Source organism: Ahaetulla prasina, chromosome 2, assembly GCF_028640845.1.
Source record: "Ahaetulla prasina isolate Xishuangbanna chromosome 2, ASM2864084v1, whole genome shotgun sequence".
Lineage (NCBI taxonomy): Eukaryota > Metazoa > Chordata > Lepidosauria > Squamata > Colubridae > Ahaetulla > Ahaetulla prasina.
The window spans coordinates 176,462,528-176,474,116 of NC_080540.1; the positions used below are offsets into that span (position 1 = coordinate 176,462,528).

The window sequence follows — 11,589 nt, forward strand, 5'->3', positions numbered from 1 at the left end:
CGCCTTTGCAGAGCTTTGGCCAAGCCCGGCTGCTCGCTTGAGGAGGGTATCCCCGCACGTGCGCACCCTCCCAGCCCTGCAACAGCCAGCCAGGAGGTTGAGTGAGGAGAAGGAGGAGGGTCGGCTTTGGGGAAGCTGCTGCCACAGCTCGTGCTTGCTTCTCAGCTGCGGGCCTGTCCCCCTTTCTGTCATACCCTCCTCCTTGATCCCATTCCCACCCCATCAGCCCTTGTATTAGCGAGATTGGTGTCGGCCACAGCCGGGTTCGGCCAGTGTCTCAGGGTGGAGAGCAGGTCACGTGACTAGGTCGGCAGGGAGCTGCAAAAGAGGGATCAAAGAGCCACATGCGGCTCTGGAGCTGTGGGTTGCCGATACCCACGCTAGGTATATAGAATTTATAGCCCTTCACTACCCATGATCACAAAGGCAAAGTTACCAAGATGTAGGTGTGACCAGAGGTGCATTAGACGGTACAGATATGTTTCTTCCATCTGGTCATTAGCCCTCTGAACTGACTGTTCTGCTTTTTCATTCCCTACCTATCCAAACTATAATCTGTTTTATCTTGCTCAGTTAATAAAAAAAAATATAGACACGTTTTCTGACTGGAAACCATTTATATACTTTTTGCTAAAACTATAAAAAAAAGAATTTGTGATTTATGGGTTTGAGAAATAGCAAGGGTAGAATAAGGAAAAAACAAAGCCACAATATAACTATAGAGAGGATAAAACATAAATGCATTTACTGTAAGCTGCTTTTTTATATCTCTTTTTTCTTCTTTCTTTTCTACCTTTTCTCTTTTATTTCTTACTTATTTGCTTATCAGTTTAGCTTTTTGTTCTTTAAGTTATATTAATGTTACTCTGTAAACAATCTCTTCAATAAAAATAATACCGAGTACAAAAAAATTGTAGATACATTTTTATGCTTGATTTCCTGTAAGTTTTTTCATTTCATATCATAAAGTATGCAATGCCCAGATAGGATGTCAGAAGAGGAGCAGACAACTTGGGAAAGCCAAAGCATCGTCTTGCAATTCAAGAATATCGGGCCCACCCTATTCAGGCTGCAGCCCCCTGTTGGTGCTTGCTTGCATGTTGGTGACTTGCAAAGCCTGAGGGTCTGGAAAGAGTGTGCATGCAGCTGGAATTGCTGCAGATGTAGGATAGGAATTGGTGATGCAAACAGCCAATGTTAAGATGGCATGGTTTTATTCCAACTGGGGTGGGGGGGCAGGGAATCTCAGGAGAAAGGGCCTAGAAAGGGAAAACGGAGCTTTTCCAGCGACCAGCCCCATGCTGTGAATGTCAAAGCAAGAACTAATAAGATTTGAACTTTCTCATCAGCCTTGAGAACTGGCAATACCAAATTCTCTTTTCTTTCTTGTTTGTTTAACTTTTAACACACTTTGACAGTAATAGGGAGGAATGTTATAAGGAATGCGATATAAAGAAATGTAAACGTAGGAGCTTTCCAAACAAGGGTTTTATTGTGTGTTTGCCCTGTTTCTTGGAATACTACTCTCCAGTGAGTGTGTGCAGACACAGATGTGTGCGTAGACTTTATCCTCTGCCTTTGGAATACGCCTGTGTTTTCCCACTGCTTTGTTGGCCTTTTTAATTCTGACAAAAAAATGATCTTCTATGGATGGAAACGTGGATTAGGCACATCATATTTTTGACTGGTAAGATATAGAAATGTTCACACAAGTTGTCCTTGCTTTATTACCATAACCTGGACAAACAACTCCATTGCTAAGCAACCCAGTTGTTGAACAAGACATCATGTGACTGCGACTTGCAATTTTGCTGCTGATTTCTTCACCAATTCTGCTTGTCAGAAGCTGGCTAGGAAGCATGCGAATAGCAATCATGTATTCACAAGACGCTGCACGGGTCATAAATGCTTGCTAATTGCAAAGACCCAAATCTCAAACACCTGATTGTGCAATGTAAGTGCAATGACCGGTCATAAAGTTGCTTTTTCATTGCCATTATAACTTTGACTGGTCATTAAACAAGGCAGTCATTACATGAAGACTATTTGTATCTGGAAGCTCCTTCAGGAGAATTTATTTTTATTTATTTATTTATTTATTTGTTGAGTACGTATTAGATAATATATATAAGTATAAGCATGAATTGAATAATAAAATGAATACAATTAAAGGACACATTAGGACAGGGATGGTAGGCACACTGGTGCTCTTATGCACGCCCCTTACAGACCTCTTAGGAATGGGGTGAGGTCAACAGTAGCCAGTCTAAGGTTAAAGTTTTGGGGGTTTGGGGAAGAAACTACAGAGTCAGGTAGTGCATTCCAGGCATTGACCACTCTGTTGCTGAAGTCATATTTTCTGCAATCAAGTTTGGAGCGGTTCACTTTAACTTTGTATCTATTGTGTGCTGGTGTATTGTTGCAGTTGAAGCTGAAGTAGTCATTGACAGGTAGGACATTGTAGCAGATGATTTTATGAACTATGGTTAGGTCCTACCGAAGGCGGCATAGTTCTAAATTTTCTAAGCCCAAAATTTCAAGTCTGGTGGCATAAGGTATTTTGTTGCAAGCGGAGGAGTGGAGGACTCTTCTTGTGAAATATCTCTGGACATGTTCAATTGTAATTGTAATGGAGGACTTTGAGTATTACCCATCAAAAGCCAATGACTAGCTATTCCATCTTTTTCTCTTTAGCAGATTTGAGAGCAGGGGGAAGCATTGGTCCATTCTGGGGAGGAAAAGAAGATTATGCAAAGTGGAGAACCTCCTGGACTGAGTGACTTTTAATTCAACCTTAGCCAAGGCACAGACTCTTGGGCTAATTGGAAGTTCTCCTTTGCACTCTTGGTGCCCCATGGCAGAGCTATTTTGCAATTGTTATTTATTTCAATGACACTTTCTCAGCAGCCTTTCGGAGTGGAATGTGCTCTCCATGATTGTTAATTAGAGCGTGTAGGGGTGGATTTCCTACAACCAATGATCTTGGACCAGCCTTGAACATGTTCACATCTTGGCCCGGATCTTGCAGCTTTCCCCAAATATCATGCAGTGCTCTACATGAAGCTGTCAATTACAGGCATTTCCCCCTGTGGCTGCCACTGCGCCAGAGCCAGATTCTGCTTTTCATGAATAGAGGAGAAGAGTTTTGGTTCCTGCTCTCACATGCACTGCAGCTCAGCAAACCTCTCCACCCATTTCCAACATAAAGTATCAAAACTGGAGCTTGCCTTTCGAATAATTTGGCTTCTTGTCCATACAATATGCTTATTTAGGGTCTGAACTTTACTTTTTAACAATAGTACCAGTTGGAAGACAATGGCAACATAAGCGTGCCAGCAACAAGCTGGCAAAGACACCGTAATGTGTGGAGGGGTGTGGGGGGGCATATTGAAAAGGGAGGCTGAGTTGCTCAAGTTGGATGAAAGGAACTCTTAAAAAATAAATGCAGAACTATTTTATTGTTTTGTACCTCCTGCATGAGGCTTCCTTAGGACCTTTCTTTGCTGCTATGCTGCAACATTCCACATCCATATTGGAGGCAGGAAATTATACCAGCGTAACCTTTAAGATTCCCACTGCTGATCCCCATCCTGCCTCTGCTGCACCTATTTCAGAATCACTGCAGTCCCCTGATTTCCCTCCCTCCAAGGCATGAGTGAGAAAGCCTCCTACATGTTATACATCTTGAAGCTGCCCTTAAGATAGTGTCAGAATACAGGTAGTCCTCGAGTTACCGCCCCAATTGAGCCCAACATCTGGTTTCCCCATTGATTTTGCTTGTCGGAACATCGCAAAAGGGGAATCACATGAGCCCAGGACACTTCCACCGTCATAGATATCAGTTCCCAAGCATTTGAATTTTGTTCACATTGACCATGAAGATGCCACAACAGTCATAAGTGTGAAAAATGGTCATAACTCACCTTTTTCATGCCGTTGTAACTTTGGACCATCACTAAATGAACTGTTGTAAGTCAAGGACTACCTGTATATAAAAGGGAAGGCGGATGTGCTAACCCAGGTAGGTACAGCTCAGGATGTCTCAATACAGTCTTATATTAAAGGTTGGGAACAAAATGAGGACGAGACCATGGAGATGCAACAAAAACAAGATACTTTTCATCTTGATTAGGTATTACCAGTATTTGCAATTCTTATTAAATTTGCATCATGGTTAAGTACAATTGGGACAAAGAATTTCATGACTCATCTATGGGGGGAACCATTTCCAGGTGACGCTATAGAAGAAGAACATGGAAGCATATCTCTGAGTTTCAAGAGACAATTTTGTGTGTGTGTGTGCAGGAACAGGTGGTAGATTAATGGTGGTGCATTTTATTTCCAATTTCTGGTATCTCTAATTTAAAACGTTCAAATATGAGGCCTTGTAGCAACTGTAGGCATTATGATAAATAATGATAGGCTAAATGGACTAATAATCAGAAAGATTCCTGTGTTTTCAAATATATTTCTTTTGCTTTTTGAGTGAAAAGAAAATCTTACAGCTGGCAATATTCCTTGAGTTGTTTACTTGTTACTTGGACTACTCCGTGTTAGGATGTGTCGTTAGTCCATAATCAGTTGCATTGCTCATCAAGAAATGATGCTTATCCAATGTTTCATGTGAATTGTGTGCATGTTTGAATCAATCCCTAAGCCTAAGCAACTCACAGACTGTTATGAAGACAGAAGGAATAACGCCTCCCCACAAGCTCTTGGAGGAAAGGTGGAATATATATGTGTGATAAATAAATCAGCTTGAAATTTTGACATATCATGAGAATGATGTGCATAATTAGACTATGCTCATAGTGGATAAAGATATTAGTCACTATTGCTGCATTTCTTGATTTTTTAATGATTTCCTCCCTTCTGAACAAATACTCCTTATATACTCAATATACTTTCTTCTTCTGTAGGATGTTCAGTCTGAAATTCTAGGCATATTTACCTATACTTATATTTAACAGGGCTTTCTTTGAGTTGACAAGTCTAGATCAACAGTGTCAGCCTACTGCAAGGGAGAGTGTATAATTAAAGCACTCAATTTGTAGATTTAACGTCCCTGGCCTTTTCCTCCCTAGTGATTTGTGATATCTTATAGTGGATGCCATCATCCCTGTGCTGCCTTTGTTACTGTTGTACTACAAGTCATAATGCTTGGATGAGGCTGAAAGTCACTTGGGGAGAAAGGCAAATTTTAATTCCAAATTAATTGCAATTTAAAGCCTCAAAGCTAGGACACTTTGGCTCCAATGTCACCTCCCTCATTCTTAGCTATTGCACCACAGCAACATTTTACTTACTCATTTCTCCATTAGCTTTATAACCAGAGGTGGGTTTCAGCAGGTTCTGACCAGTTCTGGAGAACCGGTAGCAGAAATTTTGAGTAGTTCAGAGAACCGGTAGTAAAAATTTTGGCTGCCCACCCCCCATCTATTCTCTGCCTCCCGAGTCCCAGCTGATCGGGAGGAAATGGAGATTTTACAGTATCCTTCCCCTGGAGTGGGGAGGGAATGGAGATTTTATAGTATCCTTCCCCTGGACTGGGAAGGGAATGGAGATTTTATAGTATCCTTCCCCTGCCATGCCTACCAAGCCACGCCCACAGAACCGGCAGTAAAAAAATTTGAAACCCACAACTATTTATAACACTCCTGCCTCTCAAATTTACTCCCACAAAAACAATCCTCTGAAACTGTAAGGCTATTTTGCCAGATTGCAGGGATGTTTTAAAGGGGTCCGCACAAAACACAATGCCATAGAGAGATGGTATGCCAAAAAAACAAACAAACCCTAGAAGAGTGGGAAAGAACATAGGACTGAGATATTATGTACAAAGTGCCTGACAAATTGGTTTTTTCCCTATGACATAAGGAGACAGGGGACAGAATTCAGGTGTCAGGACCATTCAGGACTATGGCTGCCAGCTTGGAGCAGTGGATGCTGGAATCCATCCAGGTGTTCTGATTCCAGCCATGACAATGTGGCCTTTGGTACAATCAGGGGAGAAAGGGAAAACTGGAAAAACCAAGTACAGGATTGATTGACTGACCAACACAATTCTGGAACAATCAAATTAAAAATAAGAAGCCTGCGGGGCTGGGAGGGGGTGGAATGCCACGTGCTGTGGGTCAGAGGAACCCGTGGTGGCTTTGACATCTGTGGTTGTGTGGAGCCAGCTTGAGGATTCTAATGGCAGGCAGTGGGTCATGCCTGCCAGCTCAGCAAGCAGCGGGCTGCCAAAGAAATTGCATGGCCAAGAAAGGCAGAGCTGGCGCAAGGATGCAAACTTGGCAAGCAGGCATATCGTTTTTCTCCCAAGCAGCCTTTCCTCCACAAGCCGGCTGGATCTGCTCTCCCAAAGATGGAGGCAGCGGTGAGAAGCTGTGTGTGCTTACCACATCTGTTGGCCTAAGCACTTCTGCCACTCCCCTCTTGCCTTCTCTGTGAAAGCCACCAACTCTTCCCTGTCTCCCATTTTAGCTGGCTGCCCCTCCTGTGTTAACCTTGGATCAGCTCAGTCTGTCTTAATTTTCTCCCTCTCGTTCTCTCTTTCTAACATCTATAACCATCTTCCCCACCTCCTTAGTGCTTGATCCGCTAAAAGGATTGAGGCGGCTTTGCTTCAATAGGCAGACATTGTGGGTTTCCTATCCCCCTGGGGGCCTCCTTGTATAATTGCTTCCAATGGGTGGGAATAGGAAGCTCCTGGAGACACTGCTGGCTTTGCAGCAGGTTTACAAACATTTATGCTGGCTATGAATGAAAAACTCTTCCAGCCTGCTCTGCTCATGTTTCGACTCACACTGGACAAATCCAAGACAGCTTGGATTTAAGAAAGATTTTTTTTTTAAAAAAAAAGCTATGCTAAATTGAGAAACTACAGAGGAGAATACAGGGTTTCTCTGTATACCCTTAGCAAAAGATGGGGGTCTCAGTGTTAGCCTCTTGGCAAGATAGGCGGCAAATAAATTTAACAATAAATATCTGTCTCTACAGCTCTCCAACTACCAGAAAGATCTGGTGCTGATTGGCTAGGGAAGATAAAATCCAGAAGAGTGCCGAATCAAAGAACAGCAATGAAACAGAAAGATAGACAAATAAAAGTGCTCTTTTATAGTTTGCAACCCCATATTTCCTTTAGGGAAGCTGTTCCCGCAGGATGGAATGGGAGGTTAAATGATTCCATAAGGGGCTTAGATGGGGAAGGCAGTGACTTGGAAGCTAGTTAAAATGACCAGAGGCAGTACAGCTCTGAATATGAGAGATTGAAGAAAAACATAAAGGAAAGGCAGTTTCTGCCCTTCTGGCGAGTTTTGCAGAGTCCTCTGGCCCTGGGATATGATCAAACGTGGACCAAAGGGAGCTCTTCTGATGGCCAACCTTGCATAGTTGCAAGTGGAGCTAGAGGGCGCTAGAGTCAATGAACAGATCTGAGGCTCTCTTTTTCCAAAGGAGAGACTCTTTGGAGCGGCATTTCTCACAAAATTCACCCTTTGTTTTAATTTTAACTTACTGATTTGCAGAGGTTGAGAACGGGATATTGCATCTACCCCTGAGATGGAAAAACACGAAAGGGAAAGGAATAAAAGAGAGGTGGTTTCAAAACCAAATCCCTTGGGAAGCCCTGGTTTAGAAAAAAATCTGGTACATTCAGTTCACTTCTCTCTTTAGATACAAGGGGTTTAGCACGGACACCTTTGATATATTAGCTAGATAAGCACAAATATAGCTCCAGCTATAATTCCATGCTTCCAGTTTGGTTGCTTATGGGAATCATTGAGGATTACCCCAGCTAGTTCCTACCTTTACTCTGTTGCAGAAAATCTATACCTAGAAATGAGAAAGATCCATTTTCAGGGATTTCCGCTCTCACAAATGTTGGGATCCTAGACAAAAACATAGATGAACATGCACAACTTCCATCCCACAATAAGTGCCATTTCTCCTCACTTCCTCAAGGCTGAATTCCCTAGTGAATTAGACCTTGGGGCTTCAGAGCCGTCCTGTCTCTTATTTATCCACACGTAAGCGCGGACCAAACACAGTGTTTGAGATGACAATCCCAAATTCCCTTCTTAGTAGGGTTTGAGCCATCCTTCAAAAAAGTTGGGGATGCACCACAAAGCAGCCTGAATAAAGTGTGGCCAGCTGCTGAGATCAGCCTAGGTTCCTTGTGTTACACACCTATCGTAGTTCCTTTCCAGTTACAACGCAGGGGTTCCTTAAAAGCTCTTCCAGGGAATGGGAATGAAACAATCAAATAAGTCTTACAAGGTTAGGCAGCTGCCAAGTAGATGAAAGGAAACCTGAGAATAAGGGAGCTTAAGAGCAAGCTGTTAACAGTAGGATTCTCGTCAGTTTACAGGGAGGGGGGATCAAAATGTAGGGAATGACAACTGGAGAGAACAATTCCACCCCTTATGTACACATGAAATGTATGCAGCTGGTGGGTGAAAAGTAGATATGCAGGACTCTTACAATTTATTCTTGAGAGCGTAAGAGAAGTGATCTCTAATAGTTAGAGTGGGGGCGGGGGGGGGGGGAGACAGAGTGATGGGACAGTAAATGGAAGAGAGTGGATTTTAAAAAAAATTAGGCAGGAGGAAGTTCTAATGGGGTTAGAGTAAAAGAACACTGTGAATGAATGAGAGAATGAGAATGAGAATGAGAGCAAGGGATCTAAAAATCCAAATTCCCAGTTTCTGCTGGTTCCGTGGCTGTAATTCCTGTGTGGTCCACTGCATTTAATCCATTTGCCCCAAAGACTCTCTAAGAGAGAGAGAGAGAGAGGAAAAAAAACACCCCACCAAACTTTGGAAAATGAGTTGAGAGAAGAAAAAGGGAAAAAGAAAAAGTACCTTCAGATCAGAGTTTGGTCCTTGGAATCACACCTGAAGCAGCTCTTTCTTCTCCACCCAAGCGCCTTCTCCTCGGCCGCCTTGTTAAAGTCCGTCTTTTTTCTGTTCCTCCGCTTGTTTTTTGTATGGTTTTTTTCCCCCCCTTTTGCCAGCAGACTGGAGCTGAGTGTGTCAAGCCCTTCGCAGGACTGGAGGAGGCTGTACTGTACTAGAGGGGATTGAGAGGGGTTGACTTCCTTGTAGGCAAGCTGGTTTCAATGAGGTACAGAGCTCGCACACACGCTCGCACACACAGACACACAAATGACTTCAGGGGCTGAACCATCATGTGGTTTCCATCAACCACCTGCCAAAAACGGGGAAAAAATTAAAAGAGAGAGAAAAAACCGCTCAACCTCAAGGATGGAAGTTTTCAGCCACTTCTCTCCTCCACTTCAAAATGACAGACTTTTTTTTTTTTTTGCCTGTTCTTTTCAAAGTAGTCACGGGAGTTAGTGGGTTGGGAGGACAGCAAGGAGACAAAACTGGTCCCAAAAAAAGTTGGGGGTGGGGGGAGGGGGACAACACAACAACAAGAAAAAACCCTTCTCTGACTTAGTGGCGCCAGAAAGGATGGCTTTTGTGTTGGTTTAAGGCCATGCAAAATATTTGTCTTCCCTGACTGGGAGAGCCTGGCTTGTGATAAACATAGAAGAAAGGAAGCCATCTTGTTGGTAAAGAAATTCTTTGAAGAAACAATAAGTGGAAGAAGATAAACGATAAAGGGGGCGAGGGGAAGTCCTGGGATATGAAAGGATGAAAAATAAGAAATATAGTACGAGGGGGTGGTGGGGGAGAGATGACTCGTTGATTATACAGCATGCTTTATATAGAATGAAGATGGAGAGGCTTAGGGTGAGATATAGTAATTCATTGGAGTGCAGCTTCTAGCCACCCAGAGTAACTAATGGCTGTTCGACATGGATGAGAGGAATAGTAATTAACAATATCCAGAGGGCCCTTTTTTCCCCTCTCCCCTGGAGGCAGACAGAAACATAAGAACTCTGCTGAATTATGCATCTGTTTATCTAGCTTTCTACAATTCTGTGATGGACTACAAATCCTAAAATCTATAGTTAAATCCTCTGAGAATTATGGGAGTTGGGAAGGTGCCAGCTTGGAAAAATGATTTATTGTTGTTGTTTCTAATCCCACCGATGGGCAACCTTTTTGTCAGAAACAAGCAGAGGATGGGAACAGATTACCACACCTGGATGCATAAAGTTGTTACGGAAATCGGCCGTTTTACAGTTTCCCTTCCAAGACGGTAGGAAGTGGCTGTGTGAAAGGATCATTGCAAGTGGTTAGATCATGAATCGGATGCTTTTTCCGTTTTCCTGCTCCATCTTCAGCCTAAAGATATGTTGTACCACTTGTATACGCTGGTTTGTTTCAGTGAGATTTACTAGCAGCAGTTCTTGCTGGATTATATCTTATGGGTGAGCGAAATGACAAGATTCAACAATGAAGTATTTAATCACATTTGTATAGTCGCTCAGCTCACATAGTGATTCTGGCAGGTGTACAAAGTAACAATAAAAAACACAAAATTCTTAAAACAACCAATTGAAATTAAAACAAAAATAAAACATGATAAAAACTAATAAAAACAAGATGGAAGGAAAACATATTGAGAGTGTATTCCATTAATCCATACAACCATCTAACAAATTCCACTTTACTATGGGATTCCCAATCTGGCTGACAAAGCCATGTTTTAAGAGTCTCCCTCATGGCCAGTAGGCTTGGATTCAACCTTATTTTGGGGGGAATGATTATTATTTATTGCTACCCATCTCATGGTTCCAGGTGACCCTGAGTAGGAGTTCTGAGTTGAATGATGTTCCACAGGGAGGAGGCTAAGCAGAAAAAGCTTTCCTCCTAGGTCCCACACAGCAACATTCCCTCACCAATGGGATCCACAACATGCCTTTCCTACCAAACCTGATGTATGTAACTGGGGAGAGGTAGTCCCTCAAATATCCCAGTCACATGCCAGGTAAGCAGTATTGGGTTTCACTTACCTTCGCTACCAGTTTGGAACTGTGAGTGTGCATGTGTGTGCATGCTCACTTCACTTGCGCGTGGTGCTTCTGTGCTTCTGCGCATGTGCAGAGCATCCATGATGACGTCCGGGCGGATGAGTGGAGCCTCTCGCCGTCGCCACTATCGGTTCACGTGAACCGGGGTGAACTGGTAGAAACCTACCACTGCGTGTAAGGCTTTAAAGGCATTTTGACTTAAACCCAGAAGCAAACTGACCACCAATGCAGCTTGCATAGTAGAGGTGTATTGTGTACAGATCTTGGAGCACACAATAACTGCCTATGTACCAACCGAAGCTTCTGGATACTCTTCAAAGGCAGCTCCCTGTAGAGCACATTGCAATAGTTCATTTGAGTGGTGACTAGGGCATGAGTGACTGAGAGTAGAAAGTTGACATTGGGCAAATAAGTAAAACATTCAGGCTCGTTTTAGTCTTTACTTTCCTAGCCTGGTATCTTCCAGAAATACTGATTTCAGCTCATTTCCACCCAACACAATAAACAGGAGAAGCACTTCACTTCTCACTACTACAAATTTCCTATGCTGATATAATTTGAATGCTCTTAAAGGGGAGCAAGCAGTCAATCATTCTATTTGTGCATTTTAGCCCAGGCAATATGGGAAAAGAAGAATGACTGGG

The 11,589-nt window shown here is 42.9% G+C and overlaps 1 protein-coding gene across 2 annotated transcripts in view; it reads right to left on the reverse strand.

The window, feature by feature from the left end:
- The window catches only part of BGN (biglycan), a 72,158-nt gene extending 62,939 nt beyond the window's left edge, over positions 1–9,219 (reverse strand). Inside the window, exon 1 of one of the 2 annotated variants that reach the window (XM_058169163.1) lies at positions 8,865–9,219. The gene's annotated coding sequence lies outside the window, so the exon portion shown is untranslated. Of the gene's footprint in view, positions 1–3,923; positions 3,949–8,864 lie in introns of those variants that run through there. The other variant, XM_058169164.1, reaches the window with a different exon arrangement.
- Between the last annotated feature and the right edge of the window lie 2,370 nt (positions 9,220–11,589).